At 43.3% G+C, this 12,539-nt stretch overlaps 1 pseudogene; it reads right to left on the bottom strand.

Moving 5' to 3' along the window:
* Positions 1-3,411: 3,411 nt before the first annotated feature.
* Positions 3,412-4,025, bottom strand: LOC101154178 (adenylate kinase 4, mitochondrial-like; annotated as a pseudogene).
* Positions 4,026-12,539: the final 8,514 nt, after the last annotated feature.

Raw genomic sequence — 12,539 nt, 5'->3', positions numbered from 1 at the left:
TGAATTCAAGTGATCTGCCCACCTCTGCCTCCCAAATTGCTGAGATTACAGGTGTGAGCCCCAGTGCCCGGCAAAATATATCTTGAATCCTTTTCTTTTTCTTTTCAGTCTCCACCTTGCTTAGACTATTTAAGTGTTGTCCTGAATGGTCTCTTTGCTTTTATTCTTGCCTGGTCACCATCTGTTCTTCACACACAGCCAGCCAGTTGCACTCATCTCTGCATTTGGAATTGAAACCTTAGGGGATATGGCTGTGGTCTTCTTTCATTCTTCCCATTGCAAGGTTAATATTTACCTAGCTTGCTGAATTATCACCATTCCAAATTAAATTAGTAGTACCAAAAAAACAGTGAATTCACTTTGGTTTCCAAATATTTAATAGTCAAATATTTGGGAACATAAAAAAAAACAAAAAGGAAAAGAACAGTAATATTAATTTGCTCAATTGTTCTGTTCACCTTGTATGCCACCACCTTGGTTAATTGGTTAATAATGGCTGAGGGTGAATTAGAAAAAGAGGAAAATTACATTCTTTTTTTTTTTTTGGAGATGGAGTTTAGCTCTTGTTGCCCAGGCTGGAGAGCAATGGCGCGATCTCGGCTCACTGCAACCTCCGCCTCCCAGATTCAAGCAATTCTCGTCTCTGCCTCCTGAGTAGCTGGGATTGCAGGCACATGCCACCACGCCCGGCTAATTTTTGTAATTTTAGTGCAGACGGCGTTTCATCATATTGGTCAGGCTAGTCTCGAACTCCTGACCTCAGGTGATCTGCCTTCCTTAGCCTCCCAAAGTGCTGGGATTACAGGCGTGAGCCACCGCGCCCAGCCTATATTCTTTTCTTAATTCTCACCCATCTGTAAAGAACACAACACAAAGGCTGAATATAATAAATGTGTACTATAGTCTGGAGGTGGCTTACCAAACTTGTTTCCATTTAAGTTAGTCTTACCTCATTTTTCCAGGGCCTCAATTCAATAGATTTTCTCTCTCTCTCTTTTTGTCTTCCAAGCTTCTACGATTATGACTCATGGAACTAAAACTAGATTAGTACTGCTATGTGTTACTTTCTGTATTAGATTTTTCTCAACTAGTTAAAATGACATAAGGGAAATATATATTTTTTAAAGCTTAAACACTAAGTAAAATGTTCTAACAACCTATTTTAAAAGGTTTAATTTAGCAGAGGAATAAAGACCTTCTAATTTTACTGTACAACATAATATAATTTTTTCTGTAGTTGCTGATCACGGAACTTCCATTAATCTCATTTAGATTCTGGAAATTAGAATACATTTTCCTAAATGATAATTTCTTGTTTGCTAACCACATCTTTTTTCTTTATTTTTTTTTTGCGGCAGAGTCTTGCTGTGTCACCCAGGCTGTAGTGCAGTGGCAAGATCTCAGCTCACTGCAGCCTCCGCCTCCTGGCTTCTAGTGATTCTTGTGTCTCAGCCTCATGAGTAGCTGGGATTACCGGGGTATCCCACCATGCCTGGATAATTTTATTTTATTTTATTTTATTTATTTTTTTGAGACGGAATCTCACTCTGTCGCTCAGACTGAAGTGCAGCAACCCGATCTCGGCTCACTGCAACCTCCGCCTCCTGGGTTCAAGTGATTCTCCTGCCTCAGCCTGCCAAGTAGCTAGGATTACAGGTGTGTGCCACCACATCTGGCTAATTTTTGTATTTTTAGTACAGATGAGGTTTTACCACATTGGCCAGGCTGGTCTCAAATTCCTGACCTCAGGTAGATCCGTCCACCTCTGCCTGCCAAAGTGTTGGGATTACAGGCGTGAGCCACTGCCCCCAGCCCCAGCTAATTTTTGGATTTTTAGTAGAGACAGGGTTTCACCATGTTGGCCAGGCTGGTCTTGAACTCGTGACCTCAAGTGATCCATCTATATTGGCCTCCCAAAATGCTGGGATTACAAACGTGAGCCACCGTGCCCAGCTTACTAACCACATTTGATTTAGAAATAAACTATGGCTGGGTGCAGTGGCTCACGCCTGTAATCTTAGCACTTTGGGCAGCTGAGGCAGGCAGATTACCTGAAGTCAGGAGTTCAAGACCAGCGTGACCAACATGGTCATGCTGTCTCTATTAAAATACAAGAATTAGCCGGGCATGATGGTGGGTGCCTGTCATCTCAGCTACTCAGAGGCTGAGATGGTCAACCCTGTCTCTATTAAAATACAAGAATTAGCCAGGCATGATGGTGGGTGCCTGTAATCCCAGCTACTCAGAGGCTGAGATGGGAGAATCGCTTGAATCTGGGAGACGGTGGTTGCAGTGAGCCGAGATCACACTACTGCACTCCAGCCTGGGCGGCTGAGCAAGACTCCATCTCAAAAAAAAAAAAAAAAAAAAAAAAGAATTACCTAGAAAGCTATATAAAAAAAACACTGATATCTCTGATATCTGTCTCGGTCCCACTTGAGATTCTGATGTGATTGGCTTGGGTATTAACATTTATTTATTTATTTATTTTCTTTTAACAAATGGTTTATTGATGTTATAATGAATTACAAAATATTAGGATCTAATTCTATACTTTATGGCCACCCCATAGGATGAATCTTTGGAACAGAAACAAAAAAAATAAAGATTTTGTTATCCCATAATCATAAAGCTGTTATACTCAGCCCAGGCACAGCTAGTATAACATTCTGCTCAACCCCACAGGCTCCATTCCCTTTAACACTTATTTATAATATGTTTGGGTCACTCATAGTAGTGAAACACTGTCAGCATCAATAGTTAGCAGCACTTTCAAAATACATTTCATTGTCCTGAATAGAAACCTTAACTATTCAATTTGTCCAGTAATTCCAAACGGTCTTATTACTTCTATACATAAGATATGATCTTACAACATTTATGTAGCTAAATACTTATACTTCCCATGCTTTTTGAGGATTCCCACACTGTACTTGCTTTCTTTTCTTTTTTTTTTTTTTTTGAGAGATGGAGTCTCACTCTGTTGCCCAGGCTGGAGTGCAGTGGTGCTATCTCGGCTCACTGCAAGCTCCGCCTCCTGGGTTCATGCCATTCTCCTGCCTCAGCCTCCCGAGTAGCTGGGACTACAGGCGGCTGCCACCACGCCCAGCTAATTTTTTTATATTTTTAGTAGAGACGGAGTTTCACCGTGTTAGCCAGGATAGTTTCGGTCTTCTGACGTTGTGATCCTCCTGCTTCAGCCTCCCAAAGTGCTGGGATTACAGGCGTGAGCCACCGTGCCTGGCTGTACTTGCTTTCTTGTGAAGGGCTTGAGACATGTGCAGAGACACCTTAAATGTGTAGGTGACCTTCCTTTTGAAAGGCAGAGGAGGGCCTCTTCGTGAACTCTTTCTACTCATTTGTTTTCCTATCAGTTCGCCATTTCAGCTAGAAAAGATGCTGCAAGCTACCTCAGCTAGCTTCTAATTTGGACACATCACCAATACTACACACACAGTTGAATGAATGACCACCTCTTCCTGATTCTCCCACTGGGCAGGGTCGAGATGCTTCTTTGGACTGAATAGGTGTGATCTTGTTCGAGAAAAGTGTGTAAATGTAGGGTCAGATTTTGTTCGTCTCCATCCCAGAAAATTGGTGGAGCACTCCTTGGCTTTTGTATAATTCAATGACTGGCTTTGCCATGTCTTTGTACTGTCTTAGCCTGGCAGCAACTGCTTCAGGTTTATCATCCTCCTGCTGGACTAATGGTTCACCAGTACATCAATACCATGAACATGAGGTGGATTGAAGTCCAGGTTATATACCCTTCTGCTAGGAGGGTAAATCCAACGGCGGCTGAGACGATCTTTAAGTGTTTCAAATGGAATGTTCAAACTGATCACTAGATCCACTTCACAGATTTTGTCCAGGGCTTCGGCTTGTCCTAATGTCCTAGGAAAACCATCGAGGAGCCAGTGCTGGCCACACCTATTCTCCAACTCAGACATCATTAGGTGTGTGATCACATGGTCTGGAACCAAAAGACTTTTCTCTATATACTGCTTTGCCATCTCACCAACTTCTGTGCTCAGGATCTTCTTGGTAAATGATTCCAAAACTTCCATGCGCATTATGTTGGTGCTGCACCTATCGGGTATTAGCATTTATAAACTGTATCAAGTGAGGCTTAAGGTTCCAGGTGAATCTAATGACTGAAGATTAAGACCCACTGAATTGGGGAATTACAGCTTCAAGATGTCATTTTCTATATTTGAGCCTGGCTGCATGTATGACAAAGGTGACCATATGCTTTTCTAGGACTGTGTCACACCAGTTTCCTAGGACTGTGTGCCACACACAGCAACATGAATCTTCCAAATACGTTTATTTGCTTAACAGTTAAATAATACTTATACACAGCTCCTCACTAAAGATAGTGTGATATCTATGGGGAGATGACATTTTTCTTAATCTTTGGTTTCTCAACATTCTTAGGAAAAGGCCTAAAACTAAGCCCCTTTCTGGAATGAAAATATGTTAATCATCTCATCCCACACAATTTTTCATCTTTAAAATCCAAATTATAGAATAATGTAAACACTGCACTCCATCAGTTCTATATAATGGATGATTCTACCCAAATATATAGTGAGGGTTGGGTAGCTGCTAGTAATTTTCTTTTTTTGAGACGGAGTTTTGCTCTTGTTGCCTAGGCTGGAGTGCAATGGCGTGATCTCGGCTCACCACAACCTCCACCTCCCAGGTTCAAGCGATTCTCCTGCCTCAGCCTCCTGAGTAGCTGGGATTAAAGGCATGCGCCACCACACCTGGCTGATTTTTTGTATTTTTAGTAGAGACAGGGTTTCTCCATGTTGGTCAGGCCGGTCTTGAACTCCCGACCTCAGATGATCTGCCCGCCTTGGCCCCCCAAAGTGCTGGGATTACAGGCATGAGCCACCCCAACTGTCCGGGATTTTCTTAAGAGGCTAGTGAAATCCTGTTACGTTACTGATTGAAATCATCTAAAGGCAGCAGGTTGCCTTCAGGGTAGAGTCCAGTCTGAAAGTCCAAAGCCAGGTTTACAGTGGTCCATCCCACCTCTCTAGTCTCTTCTCTTTTTTTTTTTTTTGAGACAGGGTCTCATTGTGTCACACAGGCTGGACTGCAGTGGCATCTTCATGGCTCACTGCAGCCTAGACTTCCCAGGCTTAAGCCATCCTCCCACCTCAGCCTCTCCAGTACCCAGTAGCTGGGACTACAGACACGTGACCCCGTGCTGGGCTTTTTTTTTTTTTTTTTTTTTCTTAAGACAGGGTTTTGCCATGTTGCCCAGGCTGTCCTGGCTTCAAGCCATCTGCCCACCTCAGCCTCTCAAAGTGCTTAGATTACAGGCACAAGCCACCTCGTCTGGCCTCTAGCTTCATCTCTAGTCAAGTCCCATTAACAACCTACTTGCCGTTCCCAGACTCACCATTTTTTTTCCTTTTCTGTTTTTTGAAAACAAAATTAATTTTTTTTTTTTTTAGCTGGAGTCTCACTCTGTCACCCAGGCTGGAGTGCAGTGGTGAGATCTTTGCTCACTGCAACCTCTGCCTACTAGGTTCAAGCAATTCTCCTGCCTCAGACTCCCTAGTAGCTGGGATTACAGGCACCTGCCACCACGTCCTACTAATTTTTGTATTTTTAGTAGATCTGGGGTTTCACACCGTTGGCCAGGCTGGTCTTGAACTCCTGACCTCAGGTGACTCACCCACCTTGTCCTCCCAAAGTGCTGGGATTACAAGTGTGAGCCACTGTGTCTGGCCCAATTTTTTTTTTTTTTTTTTTTTTTTTGAGATGGAGTTTTGCTCGTTGCCCAGGCTGGAGTGCAATGGCGCGATCTCGGCTCACCTCAACCTCTGCCTCCTGCGTTCAAGCGATTCTCCTGCCTCAGCCTCCGTCCTGGGATTACAAGCATGCGCCACCACACCTGGCTAGTTTTGTATTTTTAGTAGAGATGGGCCTTCTCCATATTGATCAGGCTGGTCTCAAACTCCCGACGTCAGGTGATCTGCCCGTCTCAGCTTCCCAAAGTGCTGGGATTACAGGTGTGAGCCACCGCGCCTGGCCCCCAAAATTTTAAAAAATAAATACATAAACTAGATCAGAGGGCCGCCCCCATCCACCGACGCCATGAGGCAGAGGGCGGGGGCAGAGATGTTGGGCTAGATTCTGTACCCCTGCCTCCCACGCACCACCTCCCATGGGTGGGGAGGAGAGACCAGGGGGCCCGAAGGAAGGCAGAATGAGAAGAGCGGTCCCGTTTGCCATGAGTGTCTGTCTCTCAGCTGTGGCGGCCCAGGCCCAGCTGGGGAGTGATCACTCACCATTTTCATGTAACAATTATAATTTTGGCATGGGGACTTAATTATGCTAACATAATTTTTGTTGTTGTTGTTTGTTTTTCTTTTTTTTGAGACAGAGTCTTGCTCTGTCGCCCAGGCTGGTGTGCAGAGGTGTGATCTTGGCTCACTGCAACCTCCGCCTCCTGGGTTCAAGCCATTCTCCTGTCTCATCCTCCTGAGTAGCTGGGATTACAGTAGCCCGCCACCACACCCTGCTAATTTTTGTATTTTTAGTAGAAATGGGGTTTTGCCATGTTGGCCAGGCTGGTCTCGAACACCTGACCTCGTGATCTGCTGGCCTCAGCATCCCAAAGTATTGGGATTACAGGTGTGAGCCAGCGTGCCCAGCCACATAATTTTCATTCATTAAAAAAACCAAGTATTCAGGATGATCTGTTTTCGGCAGCCTATCGTGTGAGCACAGGGTCAGTTCCATTTCTCCTTTGCGCAAGGGTAAAAAACATTATGCTGAGCTTTTAAGTAATCACAATACTATTTAACGTCATGGGATCACAGTTACCCAAATTCAGGTTCTTTATACATAAAAAGTGCCTATAGGCTGGTGTGGTGACTCACACAGTTCCAAGCACTTTGGGAAGCCACAGTGGGAGGATCGCTTGAGATCAGGAGTTTGAGACCACCCTGAGCAGCACAGCAAGACTCTCGCCTCTAATGGGAGGGCGGGGGGAGGGAAGAGTATCTATAAAGAGAGTGTGGCTGGGCCCAGTGGCTCACCCCTGTAATTCCAGCACTTTGGGAGGCAGAGGCAGGCACATCACTTGAGGTCAGGAGTTCGAGACCAGCCTGGCCAACGTAATGAAACCCTGTCTCTGCTAAAAATACAAAAAAAATTAGCTGGGCATGGTGGCGCCCACCTGTAATCCCAGCTACTCAGGAGGCTGAGGCATGAGATTTGCTTTAACCTGGGAGGTGGAAGTTGCAGTGAGCTGAGATTGCGCCACTGAACTCCAGCCTGGGCAACCAAGGGAGACTGTCTCAAAAGTAAATAAATAAAAAAATAAAGAGTGTAACCTAAGTGGAGGTGATAGCATGCATTTTTCAACACATATAAACAAAGCAACCCTTTTAATGCTCTATAGTTCTATCTAGAAGAACAACCTAATTATTTAAGAGTCATAGTTGAATTCAGTTTTCTGAGGTTAAAATGTCCAACCATTCTGGAGACTTCATATCCTGGAATAACCTTCCCCAAATTTTTCATCTGGCTTATTCCTAGTTATTCTTTAAAATTCAAGTCTGGTATCACCTTCTCTTGGAAGTCTCTCTTTCAGGTTTTCATAGGCTTAACACACTGAATTGAATCCTTAAGGCAGGGACTGAATTTTTTACTTCTTAACCTAAATGTCTAATGCAATGCCTGGTACATTAGAATGCTAAACAAATGTTTTTGGAATGACTTAAGCTAATGAGTGAATTTCTTTTTGCTTTAAATATTTTTTGGTCCTATTTTGTACCACATTATCAATGGCACATGACTTGAAGAAGAGTCCCTTTATTTATTTAGAGACAGTCTTGCTGTGTCGCCCAGGCTGGAGTGCAGTGGCACAATCTTGGCTCACCGCAACATCCGCCTCCCCGGTTCAAGTGGTTCTCCTGCCTCAGCCTCCCGAGTAGCTGGGATTACAGGCGTGTGCCACTACACGTGGCTAATTTTTGTATTTTTAGTAGAGATGGGGTTTCACCATGTTGGCCGGGCTGAGTCCCTTGATTGAATATGTCATGAAACTTTTCCATGTCCATTAACTACCTCCAATGCCCACTGTATGGAAGAACCAGAATGTACAACTTCTCTTTGTGTGTATTAGACATTTAGATCGTTTCTAAGTTTTTGAAATTATAAATAATTCTAAAATGAAAATGATTTTAACTGTACCTTTGAGCTACCTGGTTACGCCAGGGATATATCCTTAAGAGTGGAAGTGCAGTGTATTAATGCCTCTCAGTGATGTTGTGCATTTGCAGTAAATAAGAGTGTACATTTCCCCTTTGGCAACACTGGATACTATAAATATTTGCAATGAGAGAGGCAACAATGTTATCTCAAACTATCTTAATTTACATTCCTTTATTAGTGGAGTTGAACTTGTACATATTTCTTAGCAAAGAAAATCATATGGAGTTTCTGTAAGGAAATGGATATTTCCTTTAATAAAATTAAACCCAGGTCTTCTCAGCAACAAAGGGAAAAACCTCCTTGGAAAATTCCTTGTGGACCTTATAACCCCAAATGTGATCCCACAAAATTCCCTTTTCCCTTGAAAATCTCTGGCTAAATACGGGGGTATCACCTCACCCTCTTTAACATGCAGGCCCAATTATGGGTACTCTGGATTTCAGCATAGCTGTGACCAGGCTGGAACATTTTAAAAGTTTTTACTCTGAACAAAAGGAATATGGTCCCCCCCCGACCCCCCCGCAAAAGTAATATGGTCAGGAATAAAACTAGATAATCTCTTTCACCTGATGTTTTGGCTTTATGTCTCTTCTATATAGAAACAACCCAAGACTCTATGTAGGTTAACTAGACCCATGTTCAATTCTGCACCCCCAACAGCTAGCGCTGTTGTTATCTGAAGGCTGGAATACTCAAGATGGCTTACTCATGTAATGGCAGGTAGTTGGTGCTGGTTGTTGGCTGGGAATTCAGCTGGGGCTGTTAACTGATGGGTCTCAGTTGTTCTCCATGTGGCTTCTCCAAGTAGATTGGATTCCAAGAGGGAATGTTCCAAGCATGCTACCACATGGCAGAAGTTATCTTTCTCTTTTTACTTAGAGTACTGGTAAGCAATTTAGCATTCAAACCCCAGAGAATGAGGGCTAGGAAAAGTAATCTCCTTTCCTGTCTGCTTGAAGTCAACATCCTGGTGTCTCATTTCTTGTGTGAACTCCTACCTCTATCCTGATGATAGAAATGGAAACCTACCACTTTAAGGGGATGGAGTGACCTCTCAGAGACCTCAACTGCACAAGCCATTCAGAACTTAGCTGATAAATGCCAACAGTCATTCTAGTGACATGCACTTATATAAATTGCAAAGGTAGGGTGGTGTGGTGGTGCAGCATTTCATTGCAGTCTAATGGCACTATCTTACTATCATAAGAGAACACTGCAAATGGTCTACCTATTTACATATTACTTAATAACCAAATAGAGAAGGGAAAAATAGAAAAGACAAATCAACCAAACTGTCTACCACCTTATCAACTACACTAAGTACTGCATTAATATTTTATGTCTTAAAAGGTATGTTTTGGCTAGCACATTTGCTGAAAGTGAAGTTGCCCTTTTCAAAGTCTCTACCCTTTGTGTGACATACACAAGGGAAAAAATGTTTTTTAAAATGTCTTGCTGGGCGTGGTGGCTCACTCCTGTAATCCCAGCACTTTGGGAGGCCGAGGTGGGTGGATCACTTGAGGTCAGGAGTTCGAGACCAGCCTGGCCAACATGGTGAAACCCCGTCTCTATTAAAAATACAAAATTCAGCTGGGTATGGTGGCAGATGCCTGTAATCCCAGCTACTCAGGAGGCTGAGGCAGGAGAAATGCTTGAACCCGGGAGGCGGAGGTTGCAGTGAGCCAAGATGGCGCCCGCCACTGCACTCCAGCCTGGGCAACAGAGTGAGACTCCGTTACACACAAAAAAGTCCAAGATATGGTAAGTTGATGTGGATCATTTTGAACTTAAATAATCACATAAACTTTTTTTTTTTTTTTTTGAGACAGAATCTCACTCTCACCCAGGATGGAGTGCAGTGGCACCATCATGGCTCAGTGCAACCTCTGCCTCCCAGGTTCAAACGATCCTCCTGCCTCAGCCTCCCAAGTAGCTGGGACTACAGGAGTGCACCACCATGCCCAGCTTTTTTTTTTTTTTTTTTTTTGGTATTTTTAGAAGAGATGGGGTTTCACCATGTTGGCCAGGCTGGTCTCGAACTCCTGAGCTCAAGTGATCTGCCTGCCTTGGCCTCCCAAAGTGCTGGGATTACAGGAATGAGCCACCGTGCCCAGCCACATAAACTTTTGATGTTAAACTTTTGAGTTTCTACATATAAATAGGTAATGTCTTTTTCCTTTAAATTATAATTGTTCCCAGTGTCAAATGCCCCATGAAAATGTCATTAATAAGGGCTACTAATATTTGAGGTTTATTTAACATTAGTAAGATTTAATGAATAGTAAAAGCAATGTTTGACTTTCTCATAGGAAGGGCTAAAAAACCATTGCCATGCATTTCCAGCCTAAGATATCATAAGCTATGCTTAATAATTTGAAGAAATTCCAAGTCCAGGGATACACAAACAGGTGTACAGCAAATCATGTAGGTGGTGCTTTTCCCCTAAGTTATAATTTAATCTATACCCTAGGAAAATGCCAAAAAGTCACAATTGGGTGGATTGGGTGATTTTCCAGTAGAAAGAAAATTCCATCCAATCTTTGTTCTCAAAACGTTTTTTCTTTGTATATAGGAAAGGGTTTACAGATCAATAATCTTCTTGATTTCAGTATGAAATTACTTTCTCTTTGCTTGAGTTACTCTGAGTTATGCAGAAGGCTCCCTGTTCTGAATCCACTATGTATTTCTTTTTTTCTGAGAAGATTTCAGTGTATGTTGAAAACAATGAACATTATGGAAACTTTTAGTCCTTAATTGTGTCAAGATATTAATGTTAGAGTGATGTACAAATTAGATGGTGATGGGAAACTTGAGCCTGGCTTTATAGGAGGTAATTTTTTTTTTCTTCCTTCCTTTTTTTGCAGGGGTGGGGGTTATGATACAGGGATACAGGTAAGGTAGTCCTATAAACTCATCTGCTGATAGTTCATATGAAGGCTTTTGACTAGAAAACTTCCATTAATAGTGCTGAAGATATAAACATATGGTAAAACTGCTTTCCATATTAAGATACCTTGCCACCCACCCCTTTTCTTTGAGACAAGGTCTTGCTCTGTTAGCCAGGCTGGAGTGCAGTCACGTGATCTTGATGCGCTGCAGCCTCCACCTCCCGGACTCAAGCGATCCTCCCGCCTCAGACCTCCAAATAGCTGGGACCACAGGCATGCACCACCATACCTGGCTAATTTTTGTATTTTTTGTAGAGACGGGTTTTCACCATGTTGCCAAAGCTGGTCTCAAACTCCTGAGCTCAAGCAATCTGCCCACCTTGGTCTCCCAGAATGCTGGGATTACAGGCATGAGCCACCACCACGTCTGGCTTCCCCCTACTTGTTTTTGATATGGGGTCTTGATTGGTCACCCAGGCTGCAGTGCAGTGGCAACATGACAGCTCACTGCAGCCTCGAACTCCTCAGCTCAAGTGATCCTCCCACATCAGCCTCCCCAGTAGCTGGGACTACAGATGTGTTCCACCATGCCTGGCTAATTTTTAAAACTTTTTGTAGACATGAGGTCTCGCCATGATGGCCAGGCTGGTCTCAAGCAATCCACCCCTCTTGGCCTCCCAAAGTGCTTGGATTACAGGCATGAGCCACTGTGCCCAGCCAAGATACCCATTCATACCAGGATTTTCCTCCCTGTCACTGCTAATAGCTGTGTAGGCGCAGACAAGGGCTTTCAGGTGAGAAAAATTAAAGCAAGTTAACTTTAGAGTTTCGACTCAATCCAAATAATATGAATACCTATAATGTGTAAGGTATTGTGCTATAAAGGAGCTTAAGATTTGAGGCAGATAGTTCATCTGGAATCATTCCAAGATTCTGTGTTGTACACCTAAATAATAATCCACAATGACTGCATTTTATTTATTTATGTTTTGAGATGGAGTTGTGCTCTTGTTGCCCAGGCTGGAGTGGCCAATCTCGGCTCACTACAACCTCTGCCTCCTGGGTTCAAGCAATTTTCCTGCCTCAGCCTCCTGAGTAGCTGGGATTACAGGCATGCGCCACGTAATTTTTAGTAGAGATTGGTCAAGCTGGTCTCGAATGCCCAATCTCAGGTCATCCGCCCGCCTCTGCTTCCCAAAGTGCTGGGATTACAGGCATGAGCCACCGCACCTGGGCCTAGTGATTGCATTTTAACTGGCTTGCCTAGAAGTGAAGTTTCGCCTTCTACCTTCCCTATGCTTCTTTCTGCAGTGAACCTCCAATTTTTGCCAACTATTTTGTTTTAACCATGGGCAAAGAGGTTGAAAAATTTTTATAAATAGTTGACAATTTGTGCATATATATATGTAT

Source organism: Gorilla gorilla, chromosome 3 (genome assembly GCF_029281585.2).
Source record: "Gorilla gorilla gorilla isolate KB3781 chromosome 3, NHGRI_mGorGor1-v2.1_pri, whole genome shotgun sequence".
In the NCBI taxonomy this organism is placed as follows: domain Eukaryota; kingdom Metazoa; phylum Chordata; class Mammalia; order Primates; family Hominidae; genus Gorilla; species Gorilla gorilla.
This window is presented reverse-complemented; position numbering and strand designations above follow the sequence as displayed.